The following is a 24,041-nucleotide window of genomic DNA, read 5'->3' on the forward strand; positions in this document are numbered from 1 at the left end:
ATTACTCAACACACCCCCTTGTTCTCCTAACAGAAAAAGACAAAATCTGCTGGACACCTGGACACGCTGGCATGCCTCAGAAACCATGCCAGCGTGGTCACCTTTCAAAAAGACAAAAAAAAATATATGGAAGACACCAAAAACACGGGGGCATGCCCCATGAGGCACGCCGGCGTGGTGAGTCATCATGTATGATCTGACAGAACAATTAATGCACCTGTACATGCTGGCGTGCCTCAGGAAGCACTGGGGGCGTGCCTGACTATCTAGAAAGCCTATAAATAAGAGTGCAATGTGCATTGTTTCAAGTGTGCTTGGAGAGGGCTAGACGAGTTCTTACTATAAATTACTCACTTTTCACCTGAGGTTGAAGTTCCATAAGAGAGTTAGAAGGCTTGGAGGCTACCATCATTTCCACCACCATTGAAGAAAGGAGTGTCATCTACATTGGTTAGATTGTTTTAGTTTAATCATGTGTTTGTTATCTTCACTCTCTTAAATGTACACCACAATGCTCATTACAAGCTAAACCTTCATTTACCATCTAAAATCTATGAAGAAGCTTTGTTCTAATTGACGATTATAGTAAATATGTGATTTAGTTTTTGTAAAGTACATGCTTATTTTGTAATTATCCTTTGATGAGGCATGTTTTGTTATATTAAATCATTCATTCAAGATTGATGATTAACACTCATTCATGATTCATTAATGTTATTGGAAACTAGAAATTTTAAAAAGAATATCTTGATATTTATCCAAAACATGTATCCTTGTATTGTACTTAGAAATGATGAGATACAAGCTATGATCAATTTCTCTAGTTTTGGTAGTTTTGAAATAAAATTGTTAACATGATTGATTAGGGTATCATGCTAGTTAAAGAAATCATAATGTGTAATTATAATCTACATAAATCAACCAAGGGGAGGTTGTGTGAATAAACTATAATCAACCAAGTTGTTAGAATTGGTATTTAAGAAATCGAAGTCAATCCTAATTTTAATACTTGACTACGACTACTTCCTTACTTAAATTGACATTATCGTGGTAGACATGAAGATATGCATTCTACTTTCTTCTTTGTCATATGGTAATTCACTTAGAAATGAGGGATTATTCTATCATAAATTATTAAAGCAAGGTTATCACACATTCATCGTAATAATCATCAAGAAAGAATGAAGTGGATTTTTGATTTATGATGATAACCTTTAATTATTGACTTTTTCGTTTAAAAACTTATCACCTTGTGACAAGGCGATAACCTTTAATTATTGACTTTTATTTTTAATTTAAGATATATATATATATATATATATTTTAAATTAAAAATAAAAAGTTTAAAAATGACCTTCAAATGATTATTATCTCCGATTAAATTAAAACAATGATTTGTTATTAGAAACCATTTGTGTCCATGGATCGATACTTGGTTCTTACCAATACTATCCTACATATACGATGTGTACACTTGCCTATTTGTGTGTGGTTTAGTTTTAGTAGAAATCATTTTTATAAATTTAAAACAAGGTTTTGTGTGAATCAACAACAACTCTTAATACCATTAGTAAACATCATAGCATTATGCACCACACCAACACCAAGTATGAAGCTGCTTCCAATTGTTGTTCTCATGTTCGTTGGATATAATAGCAGATGCGCGATTACGGTTTGAATTTTCTGACTGCAACTACATTTGTAGTTAATTTTGCTGCCATTTCAATTACTAAAAATCTGGTAAATCACTCTAAAACTAAAAACATTAAATACAGTTTCACTTCATCCGTGACTACTACGAGAAAAAGTTGATTACCGTAGATAAAATTCACACCGATGAGCAAAAAGCAGATCTTTTTACCAAAGCTTTTGATAAAATTCGCTTTCAATATTTACTCAAGTTTAACGGTATTAAGGTACTGGAGGGTGAGAATAAGAATGATTCCGAGATTATGGATTCCAGTTTCTAGTAGAACATTCATCAGAGTCAATTTTTTATGTTTGTACATAAGTTTTCACTATTTTATATATGTTTATTCTTTTAGGGGGAGAAAAATTTTAGAAAAATAAAAAAACATTCAAATATGTGAAAAGTAAAAAAATTCAAAAACAATAAAAATGTTGCTCCTCGAAAATTAGTTTTTGAATCAAAAAGGGAAGATGATAGTGCACTGATCATCTGGTCCCAAGTCCGGTATAAAGTAATCGAAAGGCTATGTGCTTAAATGTATCAGTTCATTGGTAGGCCTTTAAACAAACATGTAAGAAAAAGTATGTGACATAAACCTTAAATTTCCAAATTGAAAGGGGTGTTAGTTTCTAGCAAAGACCTAGTAACGAAGGCAGAAATGTATTAGCCTATCATACTCAAGCCTTTAGTTAGTATGATCATAAAAAATTGTTACAAATTTAAAAAGATTTAAGCTACTAGTTAATGGTTAACGCCTCAATAATGTATGGTCTTATGAACAATGTATGGTCTTATGGCCTTAAATCCTGTGTTGATGGGATGCTTCAGGGTTCCAAACACCATTGGGTCTTCACGCAGTTTTATCGTTCGGGTATTCATTTTGGTGAATATTAAAATTGTTTAAAGAGCGAACCAGCAGTTTATCTGCCAATATAAGTCCTTAAACTTGATCACAAAAGTACTTCATTGTACAAATTCATTACTTACTTGATCAAACCACCCTGTTAGTCATATATTATCCCTTTACTCACGTCTCATTACCATTAAGAAAAAGACCACAAGGGACACAATGCATGCAAGCCTATAGATGAAATCGTGCATACTCATCCATGGGAAAGGACCTTGAGGTATTGCTTGATAACGGGGGTATGTCTTGTAGTGGGAATTATTTGCTAGTCTGCTTTTATAAAAATTTAAAATCAAATGTTTGGATCTACTAATTCTAAGGTTTAAGTCAAGTTGGGGTGACATAATGACATGTATAAAATCAAATTAAGCCTGAATCAAGATTAGAGCTGATAATTCTAGATATTCTATGCTTAATTGAACCAAATTAAATCATATCATAGAAGTTTCAGAAACGTTTGATGGAAGGTTTAGGTGGACAACAATACCAATGACTGCCTTAACACCAGTCATAATAAATATGGAAATAAAACTGCAATGGAAGGGCAATTTGGTCAATATGATTTCCTGCTCAAACTAACAAAAATATGTAATTGCTTTACATGCTTGTAAATAGTTCATTTTTCTGTCGTTTATTGCTTTATCTTTAAAACCAAAAAGATTTTATTTTCTGGATTATTTTCAACTCTTGGTGTCTGGGAAACTATCACTTAGGTAAAGTTTTACTGAGAATGATGAATTGATCATGTGTTTCTAGATAATATCACTTGAAAAGCCATAACGTTTAATTGCTATACACAAGGTCATTAACTTGGACTTGTTATATAATAATTTTCAAAATGTTGAGCAATCTTTAGTTATTATTTGTTTAATCAAGGTCATTCATTTGAACTTGAGTGAACGCATTGATGTGAATCAAAAATTTATAAAATTTGAGAAAATGTGCCTTTTGCAGCGCATAAGTCTTCCAACTTACAGCGCATAAGTTATGCGCCGTATAAGTTGAAAAACTTATACACCGTATATGCTGGTTATATATATACATACTGTTGGACTTGGTCTGCCAAGACACATATTACAATTGATGTGGCTAGTACGTTATGATCCAAGTCGGGTCATAACCAATAACAAGCTAGACAAATGCCAATAATAATTGTTTATAGATGATATGATCATAGTAAATAAATATTAACACTTATGATATTTGGAAAGAGGTTTCTAAATACATTGTACTTGTGAAATAAATAAATCATATGGATGATTTATATTTTGAGAGAAGACATTACATAATATTGTTTAAGTTGGTTAAATAAGTATATGTATAACCTTTGCATGTTACTTATGCTATATCACAATTTTATAACATAAATACCTAGCATAAGCTTTATAAAACAAAAATTTGGGTTTGAACTTGCGTGGGAGAACACATGGCCCCCCTCCCTCTGTTGTTCAACCTCTTTTTTGTCTTATTATGACATACATGAAATGCTTTATATTGGCTAGATGGGTGGTGCAATTTTGACCATCTTATTTTCACTCTTCTCTCACAAAACACACAAGACATAAAAATTTTCTCTCCTTTTCTCTCTAAAATTCAGCCAAGCGAGGGAAGAACAAGAAGGAAAATTTTGAAGTGAAAATCCTAGCATACAAGGTGTTTGTTGCAAGCTTGAGTGTATACAAGTTTGAGGAACTCCTCCTTTGGAGTTCTTGCCTACCATTCATCATCTCCTTCTCCTTATCTTGATTTTGAAAGGTAGACTTAACATGCATGAACTTCTAGTGACATGCATGTGTTTGAAGTATGTGTTTCGTATTTGGATCTGGGTTTAGGTTTTGCATGTATAAAATTGGTTTTAACAAGATTTAAAACTTTATTCCGCTGCATCTTTATAAAAATGGCATTTTATGACTTTGATAATCTTGTTAAAACCTAACAATGGCATAAAGAGCCGCTTATACGAATGCATGCTTCATTAGACCCAAAAATTTCCTGGTTTATGGTGGTTTTTACCATTTGGCCGAAAATTTTAGTGATTTTGGTTACCCCATGCTTTTTCAAGAATATACTTTACATGCATGTGGTAATCTTGAAAAATTAAGTCATTTGGTTGATTGATTGTTTTGTTTGGACAAAACCCGAAACTTTCGGTTTGGTAATGTATGGGCCGAAAGTTTTATGGGGAAAGGGGAACAATTTTTGGTCTTGTGATTATTGCATATATGGATATGTGTTGGATGATTCATAACCTAGCCATAGCCTTGTGTTTGGTTAAATGTTTGTGTTGTTGTGTTTGTTCATTCAAGTGGTTCTTTGTTCATTCAATATGGTTGTAATAATTTTATTTGGGTTTTGTAATCTATTTATTTCATTTGGTTTGTAATAATAAGTAGGTTAGATGCATTTCTTTTACTAGAAAAAAATGTGTTAGGATATATTTTGTAAAAGAAGATGCAAGGAAGGAAGCCCAAATAAAATGATGGAGAGCATTTGGATGCGGGATCAAGTGGGAGTTCACCGACACAAGTTTATGTTCTTATGGGTCCCTTAGGAGAGACTTTTTGGCACACTTGTCTTTGGTCAACAAGTGTAGTCAACATTAGGAGGCTATGGTTATGAACTTGGGGTTGTGTGTTTTATGCTAGTTTGGTTGATTTACTTTTGTTTGTGCTATTACAATTTGGATTGTTAACAACTTAAAATCAACAACTAGAATAAAATTGGCTCCTTAGAAATCGTTAGGTAATAAAATTGGTTTTATTAAAGGCTAATGATTTCACTATAAAATGGGTTTTATTAATAGGAAATTTGAAAATGGGTTTTTCAACTAAGTACCATACATTTGAATGCAAGGCACATAAATTGTTTTCCAATCTAGAATTTAGAAAACGAAAATCCCTTTAATAAAATAAGTCAAACACCATCCTTTTATACAACACTCGAATCACTTGGGAACTTGATATGGGATAAAGGTCACCTAACCACATTGGAGGAAACTTGTGAGTTTGAGGTGGGTTTACCATATTTGTGGGATAAAGGTCACCTAACCACTTGTATGTGTAAACTCACATGTGTGTATAAGTAGGATGACTTAAATTGAAAACCATGTGAATAGGATCACCGAAGCATGGTGTAAAAGGGTGTTGATGGGATTAAACATGCCAACTAAACATAAGATGTTTAACCGATCCCATAAAACTAGAAGTTGTAAAGGATTGCAATCGTCAAACGTTGACTACCTTGTTAAATTAAATAGTAGGATAAAGGTCACCTAACTACTATTTAAATGTAACGTTGGGTTCTAAATTTTAATCATTAATTGTCTAGTAGACATAAAGGGTATTAATGATTAAAATTAATTATTGATATCGAAATACTAAATTTAGCTTTGTTAAATTTGTATATGGCCGCAATCAACAATCTACCTAACGTTATTATCCCACCCGTTAATAACCTACCACTAAGAGCTATTCTCGATAAGGATCGTCGAAACTATAACAACTTTATGGATTGGTATCGAAACAAGAGAATCGTTCTCAAGCAAGAAAAGAAAAACTACGTATTAGAGGATCCTATTCCCGATGAACCTAGCGTTGACGATGCCGATAACTATAACGATTGGGTAAAAACACAACGAAGATTCGGTGCAAGTTTCTTGCCTCATTTTAGGAACTATGATTCCCGAGATTCAAAAGGATTTTGAACTTCATGGGGCATACGATATGATCACCTAACTTAAGGAAATGTTCCTTACACAAGATAGGGTAGAACGCTTCGAAACAGTTCGAGCACTTCATGCATGTCGTGTGGAAGAAACCAAATCGGTTTCCTCTTATGTGCTTAAAATGAAATGCCACATTGATCGTCTTAAACGAATAAATTGTCCCGTCTCAAAAGAGTTAGCTACGGATTTGATCCTAAATGGACTAACAAAGAAATTTGAGACTTTTGTTATGAATTATAACATGAATGGATGGGACAAAAGCATTGGTGAGCTTCACGCAATGCTTAAGACAGCCAAGGCGGGAATGGGTAAAAGGGTTTTACCCGTTCTCACGATCAATGAAGGAGGAAATAGGAAGAGGCATCACCCAGAATCCAAGGCAAAGGTTGCCAAAGGTAAGGGAAAAGTCAAGGGCAAGTTCAAGGGAAATGCTAAAGTGGAACCACCCAAACCAAAAGAGAAAACGGCAAGGGTTTGCGCGGAGGATCCGTGCTTTGGTTGTGGGGAGATAGGGAATTGGATGAGAAATTATCCAACCCATCTAAACGAGTTGAAAGCTAAGAGAGATGCGGGGCAAACCTCAGGTACAACTTTAATGATGCATGTTGATCTTAATATTATTTCCTCTAACACATGGGTATTGGATACCGGATGTGGAACTTATATTTGCAATTTATTGCAGGGGTTCAAAGGAAATGATGGATTTAAGAAGGGAGATATAAGTCTCTTCATGGGCAATGGAGCAAAGGTTGTTATCGAAGCCCGAGGGACTACGTTTTGAATCTTTCAAATTGTTTGGAAGTTGTTTTAAATAATGTTTTGTATGCTCCTAGTTTGACAATGAATATTATCTCCATTTCTTTGTTAAGACAATATGGGTTTGATTTTAAATTTCTGGACGATCGTATTTGTGTTTCATGAATGACGTTTTTTATTTTAAAGCGATGCCGTCTAATGGCATTTATGAGTTAGTTTATAATAACACATCTTATGATAACACGTTGTACCAATCAAGAACCAAGAGACTCAAAATGGATTTGAGTAAGACTTATCTTTGGCATTGTCGCCTTGGTCACATAAACAAAGACCGCATACATACACTTCAAAAGAATTGTCTTTTGGAATCAAGTGAAGATGATTCATTTGATAAATGTGAGTCTTGTTTACTAGGAAAGATGACCGAGGACCCCTTTAGTGGAATAAACGAAAGGTCAAAAGACTTATTAGGTATCGTACATTCGGATGTATGTGGTCCTTTTAAGGCAATAACAAGGAATGGTGAAAGATACTTCATTACCTTTATTGACGACTATAGTCGTTATGGATATGTATACTTGTTAAGACACAAAGATGAAACTTTTGAAATGTTCAAAATCTATCAAAATAGAGTACAAAATCAACTCAATAAAACCATCAAAGTACTTCGTTCGGATAAAGGAGGTGAATATCTTAGTGACTCTTTCCAAGATCATCTTAGTAGTTCTGGGGTCATCTCACTACTCCACCCGGAACACCACAATATAATGGTGTATCCGAGAGGAGGAATCGAACTTTATTAGATATGATTCGATCTATATGATGGCTAGAAGCACATTGCCTCTATCATTTTTGGGTTTCGCATTGCTCTCCGTGGCCCGTATTCTAAATATGGCCCCAACCAAGAAAGTGGACAAGACACCTTTTGAAATATGCAATGGAAGGGCTCCATCTTTATCATATTTAAAGGTATGGGGTTGTGAGGCTTATGTCAAGAACAACACTCAAAACAAACTTGAAAGTCGATCCACTAAGTATATCTTTGTAGGATATCCCAAGGACTCCATGGGATATTATTTCTACAACCCAACCGAGCAAAAGGTGTTCATTGCTCGAAAGGCCGAGTTCTTGGAAACTAAGTTCCTTATAGAAGGTACTAGTAGAACGGTGGAACTCAAGGAGGATTGAGAACCGCAAGCCGATAGACGTTTGGTTGATACTAGAAATCAACAAGAGGTTGTTGAGAATGATCAAGTGGTTGATCAAAACACACAAAACTTTTGCAAATCCGGTAGAATTAGTCATCCACCCGAAAGATATGGATTTTTCATGAATGTATGCTATGTGGCAGATTCGGATGAACCCACCACATACCATGATGCAATGTCACAATCCGATTGTAACAAATGGCTTGAAGCCATGAACGTTGAGATGCAATCCATGCATGAAAACCAAGTATGGGATTTGGTTGTACCACCTCTTAATTCTAAACTGGTTGGAAGTAAGTGGATTTTCAAGAAGAAAATCGATATACATGGTAACTTGGATATGTATAAAGCAAGACTTGTAGCAAAAGGATTTACTCAAACTCAAGGAGTTGATTATGATGAAACCTTCTCTCCCGTAGCAATGCTAAAGTCGATTAGGATATTATTTGCCATAGCCGCTTATTACGATTAAGAGATTTGCCAAATGGATGTCAAAACCGCTTTTCTAAATGGCCATCTTGAGGAAGATGTCTATAAGGTGCAGCCCGAAGGTTTTGTCGATCCACGACATCCTAATAAAGTATGCAAGTTAAAGAAATAAATCTATGGATTGAAGCAAGCATCTAGAAGTTGGAATCACCGTTTTGATGACGAATTTAAGAAATTTGTACTCATCAAGAACGCCAATGAAGCTTGTGTGTATAATAAAGCTAGTGGGAGCATCATCACTTTCTTAGTATTGTATGTTGATGACATACTACTTTTTGGAAATGACACTCCAACCATGGAAGGTGTAAAAGCGTGGCTTGGAAGTTGTTTTTCCATCAAAGATCATAGTGAAGCCACCTATATTTTGCGAATAAAGATCTATAGGGATAGATCAAGACGGTTCATAGGTTTAAACCAAAGTACATTCATTGACAAAATCTTGAAAAGGTTCAAGATGGAGAACTCTAAGAGAGGTTTGGTACCTATTCAAAGAGGAACGATATTGAGTGCATCTCAATGTCCAAGCTCAAAGGATGAGCAAGAGAAAAAGAAAGGAATCCCATACACATCGGCTATTGGATCCATCATGTATGCAATGATATGTACTAGACCGGATGTGTCATGCGCTATGAGCATGACAAGTAGATACCAACAAAATCCGGGAAGTAGCCATCGGATAGTGGTTAAGAGTATATTAAAATACCTTAGAAGGACTAAGGTCATGTTTCTAATATACGGTTCTAGTGAGGAGGAACTCGTCGTAAAGGGTTACACGGATGCGAGTTTCCAAACCGATAAAGATGATTCTCGATCACAATCGTGATATGTTTTCGTTATGAATGGTGGGGCAGTCTCTTGGAAGAGCTCAAAACAAGATGTGGTAGCATTGTCCACCACAGAATCGGAATACATCGCCGTCTCATTGGCAGCTCAAGAAGCTGCGTGGATAAGGAATTTCATTGCCAATCTAGGGGTGATCCGTACCATTCAGGACCCTCTAGAAATCTTTTATGATAACGAAGGTGCGATTTCTCAAATCAAAGAACCTCGTGCACATCAAAAGACGAGGCACACTGAGCGGAGGTTCAACTACATAAGAGATGAAGTTGAGAAAGGAAATATATGTATTCGCAAAGTTCACACCGATCAAAACATTGTGGATCCACTCACGAAGCTCCTTGAAAGGCCAAAGCATGAAAGTCATACTTGTGCCTTAGGATTTTGATATTCTATTGATTGGATATGATCTATTTTGTATTTGGATATCGGAACAATTGTTATTTTCGCTCATTCATATGATTATGGTTTAGGATTATGATATTTTGATTTATGTTTCATTTTAGCATGTTTAAATCCATGAATAAGTTACTTATTCTAAATGTTCGTAGTCACTCATATTTGTGGGAACAAGTATGAAGGTAAGACTATTATGAACTTGGATTGGTGGATATTAATAAGGTATGAATATAGCAAAAGGTTGCTACCATGGTTCATATATATTTATGGGATACAAATATTGGACTGACCCGCTCTCAAATGTTACTACATGGAATCTTTGTGATTGATCATAAGTAAATTTGAGGAAAGGTGAATATCATAGTATCCTCCAACTTGAAATACATATTGGGTGTTGATATTCACCATATATTGTACTTTGACTTAGTTCTTCGCTGCTCTGAAACGTGACGGTACATAAAGCTAAGGTCAGGTATATAGTACAAGGTGATTGTGAGAGACATATGTAGTCAAAAGGGGATTTGTCTCTCTTATTTGTTGAGAGTAAGATGTCTAAGGCTTGCTAAGTTAAATCAACAGAGAATAATCACTCTATGTCTCTAGATTTTACATGACATCTGAGACAAAAGTTTAAATGATAGATTCACCTAAATCATTTTCAAGTAAGGGACTTGAAGAGGATGATGTTATTGAATGGCACTTCATCAAATGTATTAGGGGTAGTAAACCGTTGTTAGGAGGTATTTGCTACTTACATCAATCTTCTATGTATCTTGTGCAAGTGGGAGATTGTTGGACTCGGTCTGCCCAAGACACATATCACAATTGATGTGGCTAGTACGTTATGATCCAAGTCGGGTCATACCCAATAACAAGCTAGACAAACACCAATAATATTTGTTAATAGATGATATGATCATAGTAAATAAATATTAACACTTATGATATTTGGAATGGGGTTTCTAAAAATTTTCTCTCGCTACATTTGTTCACTTCTAGCCGTTACTCTGCTCAATTTTGGACTGATTTGGTGATTGGCACACCACTTCAGTTATTAAAGGTACTAACTGATTCAAATATTTTTCTTTGGCTGATGAACAGGACCGACAGATTGGAAATATATCAGTTGAGTTCACAAACAAAGGGGTTTTAGAATTTGATGTTTAAAAGATCTAAACAAACTCAAACAAATATAGTTACACAACTTAATTAGATTTTAATGGATAATATGCTAACAGATCTGAAAGGTTAAATCCCTAAAACTAATACAAACAATACAGACATGAATATAGGATTGAAACTCAAAATTGATTACACAAAAGGTTAAATCGACAGATAATGTTGAGATTACATGTTTTGTTTTGGTCATTTCTGGTGGTTTTGAGATGTTTGTAACTTGAACTTAGAATATCAGCATGTAACGTACATTCCGTGTAAGCTCAAACCTATGCGCCGCATAAGTTTGTAACACACAATCGGCGTATAAGTATCAAAATAAAACTTACACAGTTCAAATACATATACATTCATAAGACATATACGGCCAATGTCAATACTTGTCCGTTAAAATACTTACACTCTTAATAAAACTTATACGGCTAAAAATACTTATATGCTTAATACAAACTTATACGTTTATAAGTCTTATGTGGACAGAAATACTAAATGTCAAAATTACTTAAGTTTTCAATTTGTTTCTAACAAATTTGTTTGATGTTTGATGTTTATTTTCAGATGGTGAAGGGTCAAAGAACACTGATCCAAAGCACAATATTTGTGCGGATTTGAACAAGTTGGATAAAAAGTCGAAAATGTTTGCTATAATGATGCCGTTTCTCAAGAGATCTCGTAATTTCAAAGCGATTTCTCACCTCGTTGACCGATACGAGAAGGTTGTTGAAGAATTTTGGACAAATGCACGAGAAGAGGGATAGAATATCAAGACTATTGTGCAAGATAAAGAGTTGGTGAATTCTGAAGCCATGATCAGACGTGTGTTGGAATTTGGAGACGAGGAGACTGATCCCGTTGAAATTGATGAGAAGATGGTCTAAAGGTTTTTGTTATGCTTAGGTTACCAGGAGTCGGTGAACACATTATCGTATAAAAAGACGACATTGTCGAGACCATATAAGTTCCTAGTTCACGTGGTGGTTCATTGGCTTGGTCACAGGAAAGGTGGTTGTGACGAGACTCTAGATTATCAGATGTGTACGCTTGCGGCATTATGCTTGAATCTCAAGTATAATTTTTCTCGTATGATTCTGGACAACTTAAAGATGAATTTTGGGGAAAGATAAGTGGTTTCAATATCCATGATTCGTTCAGAAGTTTGTTGAATATCTATTTCCCGAGGTCAAGAAGATGAGTAATATTTTATTTTTGGATCATATGACCTTGAATTGACTCACCAAACTTTCCTCATATTTTAATAAAATAGAAGATCAAATTCCGAAGTTTTGTGGTCTGTTTGGGCACTTGTTGAAAGCTGATTATGTTCTGCGAACAGACAACAAATGAAGAAAGAACGGAAGTGACTCTAAACGTGAAGCTGAAGAGAAAAAGATGGCTGATTTCAAACCAGTCATGGGGAGCAAACGTTTTATCATGATTGAGTCAGGTACATAAGTTGAATCTCCAAAACCCAAGAAGCGAAAGAAAGTTGTAAAGACGGAGGTTGTAACACCAATTACTTAGGAGGAGGAGGATGTCGACTCTACAACATCTGAGAAAGACGACATAGCCACAAAGTCAGATTCAGAAGTGTGTCGTCAGGCTTTGATGAATCTTCGAGAGAAGTTTGAGCAAAAATAGAAAAACAGGAACAAAAACTCAGGTTGCATATTGAGTCGAATATTTGCGAAGGAAGATTGGAATCTTCTCAACCTCCTCAAGAAATGGCTAAGTATGAACATCGATCAAGCTTGGACATTCGAGCATGGAATTAATACCTCGAGCGTGATGTCTTAAGCTTGTAAGATTATCTTCTAGAATTCTTCTAGGTGTTGAAAGCTTCGAGCAAGCTACACTTCGTCAAGCAAGGACGTTCTCCAATGAGTATAGTTTGCTATCCGAGCAAGCAACTTGATCTACCAACTTAAATCAAGTCTTTCGAGCATCTTAGTGGGTCGAGCATGGATACAATAAAGGAAGATCTCAAATGTTCTAAGTAAAAGCTTTGAGCATAGTTCAATATCCAGCAAGTTTCAGTACCCAAACATGCTGGAGTTGTTCACAATAAATCCTAAGGAAAGATTGAAAAGATCAAGGAGAACATGTGTGCTACTGGGACTATTCGAGAGAAGTTTGGATAAATTATGAAGATTGAAGTCTACTGGAGTAGAATATTTTCTTATGTAAATATTCAAAGTAAAGTCTGCTCGAAGACATGTTCCGAGCATACACTATATTACAAGGTCTTCTCGACAAGGACTTATCATACTCGACGATTAGTTTTACACTTGTAAATTGTCATTCATTATGTAATAATTAGGGTTTCTAGAAGGAATATCTATGGGCCTATAAATAGAATGCTAGGTTTTCTAGATTGTAAGACCCGGAACCCCGAGAGCCCCACAGTTGTTATTCATACAAAATATTATTTAAAGTAATTAAACTTGAAACGGTTTCTTCCATTAAAACAAACGACTCAGAGTGTAAATTCAGCGGAAAACATAAATCGTAAGATAAGTTCCCTAAAACTCGGGAATTTTGCCCAAAACCAATTTTAAATGTAATTCATAAAACTATTTAAAATCAAATTGTTCAAAGTACATTCTTCCATCCACATATGCCCTTCACCGTCCAAGTAGCTTCGTGCACGTACAAGCGATAAGGCATCATCTTCCTAACCTGAAACTCACACTAACATGCGCACAAAGTCAGCTTGAGCTGAGTGAGTTCAAGTTTTAAGTAAACAATATCGGTAATAACAAATATGGTAGACATACGAAAAGTTTTTTTAAAGTAAAAAGAGTGCATCCATGAAGTCATCATTACCAAAGACTAAACATTCTCATACATACATATACAAAAGATATATATATCAACATCCTTCCGAGTACATCCCTATATATATAACAATATATATATAACATCCACCTATAACATTCAGGGTCGAGCAAACGTACAACCCAAACACGTAACATCCATGCATGCAAACACAAAGTAGGCATATGCAACATCCGTAGTCGAAACGACTACAACTCCGCCAAATATAGGCCAAACAATAATGTATATATGTATATATATATATATATATATATTTTTACAGCCCAAGGCCTACCATATATACTAGCAAGCCTATATAAAATCGTTTAAAACATTTCATCAAGTAAGAAAACACTTAGGTGTGCATGCTAGCCCAAAACTTAAAAAGAGTTAAAAGGGGCATCATGAACTCACCTGAGATCAACCAAACACCAGCAACGAGCTAGGAAATCCCTAAGTGCACACTCACAAGTAAGGGCCTGTAAATTGTACACAACGCGTTACTAAACTAGACCGTAAGAACACACTTGCCTAACGGCCGCTCAGGCCCAACAACTTGGCCCAAGGCCCAACCCATACTCTCTTACTTTACCTCATCAAACTTACTCACAACAGCCCCCGAAGTCTCACATTCACCAATTCGACCCTTAGGAACTCCCGGGAATAAAGAATTCCCAAACTACCCCCGGAAACACTAGTTGATACTAATACGCGCGTTTAAGAGTCGATTAGGCCATTAACATCCAACTCAGCCCCGTGTGGACCCAACATGATAAAATCACAGCCAACAAATCCATACGACGCTACATGAGTCAAATGGGGCGGTAACTCGCAAGTACAACGCACTAACTACTCAATAAACGCAATTGCGCGTTGTACCGACCCGTTGGAGTAACCGACAACCAATTCAGCCCCATAACTTATAAAAACGAATTTTAAACAGCCCGTACATCAAACCAAGTGTCCCCGAGCTGAATTGGTCGTTAATCACTTCAACCCTCGCGTTAAACGCACCAAACTACAATTCTAGTCAACCGAACACTAACAATCAAGCTACAACTAGTTGACCAATCTAACGAATACCAATGAACACAATACTTAAGTATGATATACGGAACATACCTAGGAAGATGGGGGTGCAAAAACTCACTTCAAACAGCCCCGACAAGAACACAATTGAACATCCACCGGTTAAGCCTAAAACGAACTTATCGATCAACAACGACTAAAACGTGTAGATTTTAGCATGCGAAGATGCATTTAATTACATAGGATAAACTTTGAAATAAATTATTAAATTTTTACCATACTTTAATAAATGTCTTAGGTTTCCAAAAATATTTTTATTATATTTTTCTATTGGATACAAAAATTATAAAAATTCCTCCAACACAGCAAGGTACGTGCAGCTATTTCAATGCGCAACAAAATGGTTTTATTTTTATAAAATTCATTACCATACCAAATTAAACTATTCCAATTGGGTTTGATTCTTACCTCAAAATATTAAGTTCCAGAAGTTGAACCAACTAATTTGGACTTGTTGAAAAAGAGTTATGATGTCGGGAAGAGAGAACAGAATCCATCATCCCGCATCAACTTTGACACTCGATCTTATAAATTCATAAAAACCATTCAAATCTCGTCCAAAAATTACATATTATACCTTTCTGGAAACTAGACTCAAAGTAGAATATCATGGAAACAAGAATCGATCAAAAAAATGGATTATCATTGCCTTACAGACCCTACAATAAACGTGTATGAATCTGTCATCAAACTGTTATCATTAAAACTCAACCTTAACGACCAATAAGCGCGTTAATATGATCAATTAAGGTGTAAAAGACATGGGGAATCATAAAACCGACCTAGAATTGAAGTTTTTACGGTTGAAATACGGCTGGACAGAAGATTCTCGAGCAGGGGGGTCTTGAGGTCCGATCGGCTGCTGAATAGGGTTAGGAGTTAGGTTTTTTTTTTTTTTTAATATTATGATATAAAATAAATTACACTCTAGTCCCTCCAGTATGAAGTGTGAAGCAACTTGGGTGGAAAGTTACATAATTTTAACGTACCGAGATGACGTAAAGGCTCCCGAGAAACGTCGGTTAAATCCCGAGAATAATACATACTTTACAAGCTTTACTCTTGGAACCGGAATTTAACGGGCGTTACATAGATAGACACATGAGAGAGATGGGTCAATAATGATCAGAGCGAATATTCCTCATTTATGTTACCTAGTACCACTATCACGAAACCCTAGACATTCTTTGCAAACCCTATTAACTATTCTATTGTTCATTAATGATATATTGAATATATTGGAATCTTTTGTTTATTGCTTTGTGTTTGCTATATCATTCATACAATCAATCCTACACTCTGTTTATACTGATTCCGCCGGTATATTCAGAAGATCTTCGTTATTTAGATCTTGTGTGCTCTTGTCGGCTATCATTAGTTGTGCACAAGATCGTCCTGACAAATGGTATCAGAGCTATGTATGCTCTCTAAAGACCATAGGATTGAAGTTGGAGTGATAAAGGTTGAAGCTTTAAGGTCTACAAGGTTTCTGCTTTCAGTTCTAATAGAGTTAAAGTTATGGATGAACAAGAAGTATATATTCTGAACTGTTTGATGATGGAAATTATCAAAGTGCTAACACACGAAAGTTCCCACAAACACATTGATTAACTTCGAGCCGGTGGCTTATGAATAGTACTATTGGTTTGACAAACCCAGGCGGGGGCAGCACGGTTTGCTGAGACATTATCCCGTTTGCACATGACCATAATTATACAAACACGCTATGTAGTGTTAGACAAAGCTACTCGGGGCATGTTGTGGGCGGAAAGGGGGCCACAGTGGTTGATTGAGCATGGGAAATGGATGCACACAGCTCAGACAGTCAACGCTTCACTGTAGCTTAGCATAATTACATCATAAACATACAAACAAACGGACTTGTGAACGTACATGCATACATACTTGCGTATTTACAAACTGTGATTGTTGTACGCATAAATGATTTCTTGAAACTCATGAAACTCACCAACTATTTGTAGTTGACCCTCTTTAACATGTTTTTCAGGTACTGGATTGGATTAGAAAGTCAATGTGTTACGTGTTTGACTTGTGATCAATGCTGGGTGAATTGATTCAAGTGTGCTAATAGGAAGTAAAGCTTCTTAACGGGCTGGATTTAGTTTCTATCACCTAGTTGTAAATGAAGTTAGATCAATGTAAAATATTGTAAAGTAATTTGTATTGTTCTTTACAAACAATGTGGTTGATATCAGAGGTGTCTGTTACATTTCCCTTTTACGCTTCCGTAAATCACTTAATGGAGTGTGACAGAAGTTGGTATCAGAGCCATTGGTTATAAAGGATTAGGGTATCCCATAGGGTACCTAAAATATAACCGTATGCTCGATTAACACTTGGAAAATAAATAATAATTTAATATTATATACTGATGGATGTCGGGATGAACTTGTAGAGCAAGCGGGTTATTGTGGTCCGGAACATAATAATAGACTTGCTTGGACGAAGGAACTCGGGGAGAAGTCGCGAAATGCACGGGTAGGTAAAAATGGCAACGTATTTCTATAAAAGGTAATGATGAGTGTGTATATGTATATATATAACGCGCATACGTGCTTATCTGGAACAAGGTACGAATACGTGTACGTACTGTACTATCGATTATACTAAACCTCCGTGTAACGAATATTATATTCGATTATAATCCATCTTAATTTAAATTTGTATTTTATTTAAAATAATATTGTTTTTTATCATAATTAATATTATATCTAATCATAACAAGTAAAATATTTTATTTTGCCTTAAGTAATAATACTCTCTACTCTGATTCCTGTTATCAAAACATATTGTTTTTATGGCAAATTGTTGAATCGAAAGATGTTGAGATCGGTAGCCTCATATCGGATGAAGAACCGGTGCTACTCATAGATCGAGCATAAATTCAAGGTCCAGAAAGGAACCCTGAAGGGTGTGATCTACATACGTTAATCTCAAGGGAACACAACACTTTTCGATTCGGACCTAATCTTTATCCCATATACAAGTTTCTAACAATAAACTGAACTATTTTCTAGTTATCTTTCCACTTCCGTTGTTCAAAAATAAACACTACTACTAAGAAAATACGCAGGAAAGAGTATGGTTTATCAAATTATAAATATAATAGCTATCCTATTAAATTTTTAATAATATAACTAACCGTGACCACCTACATATATCATACACCAGTTATGAAAATAATAATTCCTCTATACCTAACCAGTACCACCGACCTTGATGAACCTTCTTAACTAATAAATTGTCAAATTATCTGGGTATGAGTATCTCCAAACACTCATATATTGTTGCACTCTGATTAGTTTATCAAAAAAGAAAACCCTCACGCTCGTAGACCAACGATGCGTCTTGGATTATAGAGATCATGCTTACTCCTAATTAATAAATTATCATTTTTAGTAAACCCAGCATGCTTGCGTATACCAAACAACCTAATGAAAGAATATTCTACAGTTTCATTTAATAACATCTAAAGGTCAAGGGAAGTATTTACGGGGGAGGCAGAATAACACAGTTACCTAGTGGTGGGATTACATCTGAATAATTTTTGTACAAGTTGTGAACTATTCATGATTATTATAATGTGTGCTTGAATAGACAAGGATAGTATGACAAAGTTGTGTATAGTTTCGATACTCCATGCAAGCATTTGGTAGTATGCTATGCTGATATGGGAAACGATTTGGATCTAATATTACAAAAATTGACCCTTACTGGTTTAAAATTACTTGTCACGGGATGACAATTTTCGATGTATATATGCAAACAATGGCCTTTGTCAGGACCGTCCGTTGGGTGAAACCTTAGCAAAGGTTTGACAAGAACACACCGACTCAAATACTCAAAAGACCGATTGAATATCCCGGCGGAATCAGGATATTCAATGATTGAGAATGAGGAATTGTGAACAGATATCAAACACAAAACAGTAAATGATAATCAGTAAAGGCTTATTCAGAGACAAAGATTCACTATATTTAATTATACGTCAAAGGTAAAGTGAATGGAATGTCTAGGGTTTTGTGTGACGGCAGCCGTTTTTCGTAATCAGTGAGTGCCTGCCAATTCCGTCTCGAAATCCGTACCTCTAAATCCGTACCCTAAAGGTACCCTAGGACGTCTATTTATAGACTCTGACCTTTCCTTCTATAAGTCCTAGTCATTACATAATGAAAGATAAATCTAATACAAGTGTTTCAGTCCTCTAGCAAGGTACATACCTTGCTCGAGCGAACTTCCTATACTAGGTGTGCTCGATGAGTGTCTTCGAGCAGACTTTACTTAGAATGTATTCTCTTTCGAGGAATACATATTCCCTTCAAGTAAGCTTCATTCCTCTTGACTTGTCCATGCTTTGCTCGAACTAGTCCATCAAGTAAGCTCATTCTTCTTGATGTCTTCAGCTTTTCTTATTCAGCAATCTTTAGCATGCTCGGATGTAAATCTTGCTCGGTAACTGAACTGTGCTCGAAGTCTTTGCTTAGAATCACGTGACATCCTCTTATTGAATCCATGCTCGTCCCCATGTGCTCGATCATCCTGTGCTCGTAACACTTGGCTGGAACATGTATGATCAAGCTGTTTGCTCGATTGGCAATCCATGCTCGGTAGAAGAATACTCTTGCTCGTTGAAGTGTAGCTTGCTCGAAACCTTCAATACTTAGAAGAATCAACAATTTAAGGTTCAGAACCTTGCTCGAAGTAGTAAAGACCATGCTCGATCGTCGGGGCTTGCTCGTATTCCATACTTAGCCGTTTTCTGAGGAGGTTGAGAAGATTCCAATGTTCCTTATCAAAAATCCGACCCAACAATCTCCCCCTAGATTGGAACAAGCTCAGATGCACCAAAACATACCTGCATAGAGTTACACATGTATCAGATTTCTAGATAAATCATTTAATAACATGTCATTTCATACGTAATTGGAATTCTGCCACATGGGCATTAAAACTAAATTTTTAAAATTCAAACAAAATACAAAGATAAACAGAAATAAAAATCAATCATCCATTAGCTCCATTCTATTATCTTCTTCCTCTGTTCTTGACTTCAGCTCTTTCTTTTAGTTTCTTCACATATGCAGCTCTTTGCTTCAGCATGTCAAGTTCTGAGGAGTCAGAGGCATCACTTGGAAATCTTGAACTAATTAAATCTTGTAAGTCTTGTGGATGCATATAATGCAGATCTCCATCCTCCCTTATAACTGCAATAGGTATCCCTGACTCATTTCTCAAAGTGGTCGAATCATCATTTTGATTGTACGTTATGTATGTGATTCTTCCAAATTGTTGCACTCTTGAGTTGGGTTCCTTCATCACTTCTCTCGTAGCCAAGCACTCTTTTAAGGTCTTCCTTTTCTGATGAGAGCTGCTTGCTAGAGTTCTTTGTTTCTTTAATTCACAGAGGGAAAGCTTAGATATGTGAACTTCACTGATTCTCTTCCTCCTCTTCTCCTTTTCTGCTTGGCTCCTGATCTCTCTCTTCTTCTGCTACAGAAATAGGAATCCCTTTTCTGCTTGTTCCTTCAAAAACTTTGAGAGATCATTCCTTAGTTTACCAGATGGTTGACTCCTTACTTGATTGCCATATAAAGTCAGCTCAGCCATCTTGGTCAGTTGTTCTGTTGTAAAGTTTCTCAAATCATCTCTGAAGATGATGAAATGTTCTGCTTCATCTTCAGTCACAACCCTTAAGGTCTTCGATCTTTGGTCAAAATAGAGATGTGTGGGCAAATTCAAGTTTCTTGGCTGCATAGGCCTCACACTCTCTGACCTCTGGGTTCTGCTTGAGCTCCCCATTTCAACTTTCTTAATCTTATCAAGACCCTCTTCAACATACCATCTCTTTATTGTATCTTCTGTTTTCATTAACAGTCTTGACATTTTTACTCCCTTTTTGTGGAGGGCATTCATCATTTCTACATGAACTTCTTGTTCTGCCCTCCTTCTGTCTTCCTGCAGTTTCCTCACTGTTTCAAGATACATCCTCTGCTCTCTGTGGTATTTTTCCATTAGCTCAGCAAGAGGCATGTTCTGAAACTGTTCTTCTGATATCCCTTTCTCCATCACAATTTTCTTTAACATTTCCATCCTTTGAGGGTCCTCAAACCACCTCTTTGCTTCTTGATCTTTCTTTTCTTTTTCCTCCCTTTCCTTCTGTAATCTCATTTTTAACTCCTGCTCTCTTTCAAACTTTTCTCGACTTTCTTGATCTATGTGAGAGTCTTTAATCTGTTGAATTCTTCTTTTCAGTTCTTCAGGAGAGAGATTTATCAAGAAGTTGTAGCTGTAGCCATACAGCTGAAGGAATTTGATATCCTTATGTTTTGCTTTCAAGGATTCATACTCTGTTTCATCCTTTGCCTTCTTCTCTGTTCTTCTCTTGCTGCTGTCAGATTCTGTAAATACCTTTTCTTTCTCTTCCTTTCTTTTAGACACCTTTCTCACATACTCAGTTAGATCCTCCATGAGAGCCCTTTTATATAAACTAACAATCTTGTCAAAGGGTTGTAAGTTCAGGAATGCAGGCTTGTGACCAGCCTTTATCAAAACTTCTCTTTTTCCTTTCCTTACTCTCCAACCCTCAGCTTCTTTTGCCACATCCTCTTTTGATAGTCTTTGAACATACGGATCATAACCCAAACTGATCAAATATTCAACATCTTCATTTTTCTTTTCAGCTTCCTTCAATTCTTCTTCATCATCACTTTCACCATCCAAGTCCACCACTTCTTAAAGGTTATGAAGAGCCTCAATCATTGGTTCATCATTTTGTTTGGATTGAGCTCTTCTTCTTTCTTCTAGCTTGTCTCTCCTAATCTTATACACCATTTTCTTCACAAATTTTTGTCTTTTGGATTTTGGTGTCTCAATATCAGTTGTGTCTTTCCTTTTTAAACTTGATTAAGTTGGAGTGGATGTATCGGGCTGCTCCACTTCTGTTTCTGGTTCTTCAATAATTATCTCCTCATCCACAGACTCAGATTCTTTCATAACATCTTCATTTCTATGAGTTTCTTCAGTGACCTCTTGAATGATGGGTTCACTTGGTTCAACATGTCCTTCAGATCTTGATTCTTCTTTGCTCAGATTTATAAAGTCTCGTTGAGCCTTTCTTGCTGCCATCACAATCTCTGGGTGATGTCTCTTTAGATTATTCAGAATCAGTGTAAGATCCTTCATTATAATCAGTTTAACCATTGTGCTTGCTGAGACTTCAATTGTTTCATCCTTTTCTTTACTAACTGGTCCCAAACTAATTTCTGGCTCATTTATCTCAGGCTCTTTAGGCATAGTGATCAAAGGCTCTGTAGCCTTTTCTTGTTCAGGTTCTTGTTGATCAACATTCAAATTTTCTTTCAAGGCATCAATTGTAGTCTTGATTGCTTCATCAGCTTCTCTTGATCTCCTCTCATCATCTTCCTCTTTATCTTTCATTTTAATCAAGGCTTCTATGACCTCATGAGGAATTTCCTCCTCCTCTTGATTCAACTTTTCTCTTTCCAGAGCTTCCAACTCTTCATTCATCAATTTTATAGTTGTCTTCACGGTTTCAGCCTCAGCAATGTCTTGATCAACTACATTTTCTTTAAACAAAATGTCATCAGACTGAGTTGTGTGTTGAGGCAGGGGGTGTAAGTCATCGTCTGTAAGTGCAACCCCTTGCCCTTTTCTTTCCTCTTTAAATTTTCATTTTCAGTTTCATCTTCTCCAGTTTTCTCCCCCTCAACTTCTGACTCATCATCATAGATCTGATTGATCATGTTCAGTGCATCAGATGGTCCAATTTTCTATTCAACATCAAGATTCTCCCCCTGTTTTGGTGCATCTGAGGTCTTCTCAACCTCAGACTGCCCCTCAAGAGTTTGAATTTTCAATAAAGCCTCCTTTAATGCAGCTTCCAGGGCCGAGTTCTTTGCAGCCAAAATGGCATTCTTCTCTCTTAGCATTATGTTCTCAAACTCCAGTTTGGCATTTTCACACACAATATCATAAAGATTTGAACTTGATGGTGGGGTTTCAGCAGTAGGTTTTGGAGCTGGTTCCGAGAATGGTTCAGATTCTGCGGTTTCAGGGGATGGATCGGTGTAGGTTCAGTTGGTATGTCTTGTTCAGTCGGCTCAGTTGTGGCAGGGGAAATATGAATGTCAGCATTATCAGTTGGCTCATACACAGTCTCGTTAACTACCACCTGTGCATCAGCAACATTATCAATAGCCATCGCATCTCCTCCATCGGCACCATCATCATCATCATTATCATTATCATCACCATCATCAACTTCCTCATCACTGTTGCCAGGGGTCCTCGGTACATCAATGGCACCCAGTGCAGGTACGAATAACCATGGGAGTACATCCCAGTAATCATTCTCAATGAAGTTACTCTGAGCATCCTTCATACGTTTGCATATGTTTGAGTCTTGCAACTTCAAAATCTGGCCTATTCTTTGAATGTCTGGTAAGGCTCTGTTTATTAATATTTGAAGAAACCTTGGATACATCAGAAATCGTTGAGTAACATTTTTCACTGCATTGGAGATCATCCCTTGAAAAATAAGTCGTGAAATGTTGAAGGGTTGTTAATAAAGGATGGCGACAGTAAGAGTCCCAGGCTCTCTGCTCAATAAAGTCCAAGTCCCTCTTCGAGGAGATAAGGACTAGATTACGTGATGAATCAAAAAACTGTCCTTCCTTAACGCCTCCCTGATAGCCCATAGTCTCTTGAAAGACTCTAAGTAACCTTGGGACTGAGTAGGACGACTGATCCTCAAAATTGTTGTGAAGGTCCAGTGCAGCTCTGATTGAGGCTTTGGTTATCTCAATGTCATGATTTAGAATGGACGCCTCAATTCTTTCCCCATTTACGTCATTGACATATGTGGCAGACCCCTAAAAATCTGAAATATGATTTCTGTATATTGTGGGGTCG

General features: G+C 36.3%; 1 protein-coding gene across 1 annotated transcript in view; it reads right to left on the bottom strand.

Moving 5' to 3' along the window:
- Positions 1 to 20,509: 20,509 nt before the first annotated feature.
- Positions 20,510 to 24,041, bottom strand: part of LOC143618930 (homoarginine-6-hydroxylase 2-ODD-C23.1-like) — a 228,748-nt gene continuing 225,216 nt past the window's right edge. The window contains exon 13 of the mRNA XM_077090985.1: positions 20,510 to 20,522. The gene's annotated coding sequence lies outside the window, so the exon portion shown is untranslated. The remainder of the gene's footprint in view (positions 20,523 to 24,041) is intronic.

The sequence above is a fragment of the Bidens hawaiensis genome, unplaced genomic scaffold, assembly GCF_021521415.1.
Source record: "Bidens hawaiensis isolate Kalapana, Puna unplaced genomic scaffold, B.hawaiensis_p1.1 tig00000284_1, whole genome shotgun sequence".
Classification (NCBI taxonomy): Eukaryota; Viridiplantae; Streptophyta; class Magnoliopsida; order Asterales; family Asteraceae; genus Bidens; species Bidens hawaiensis.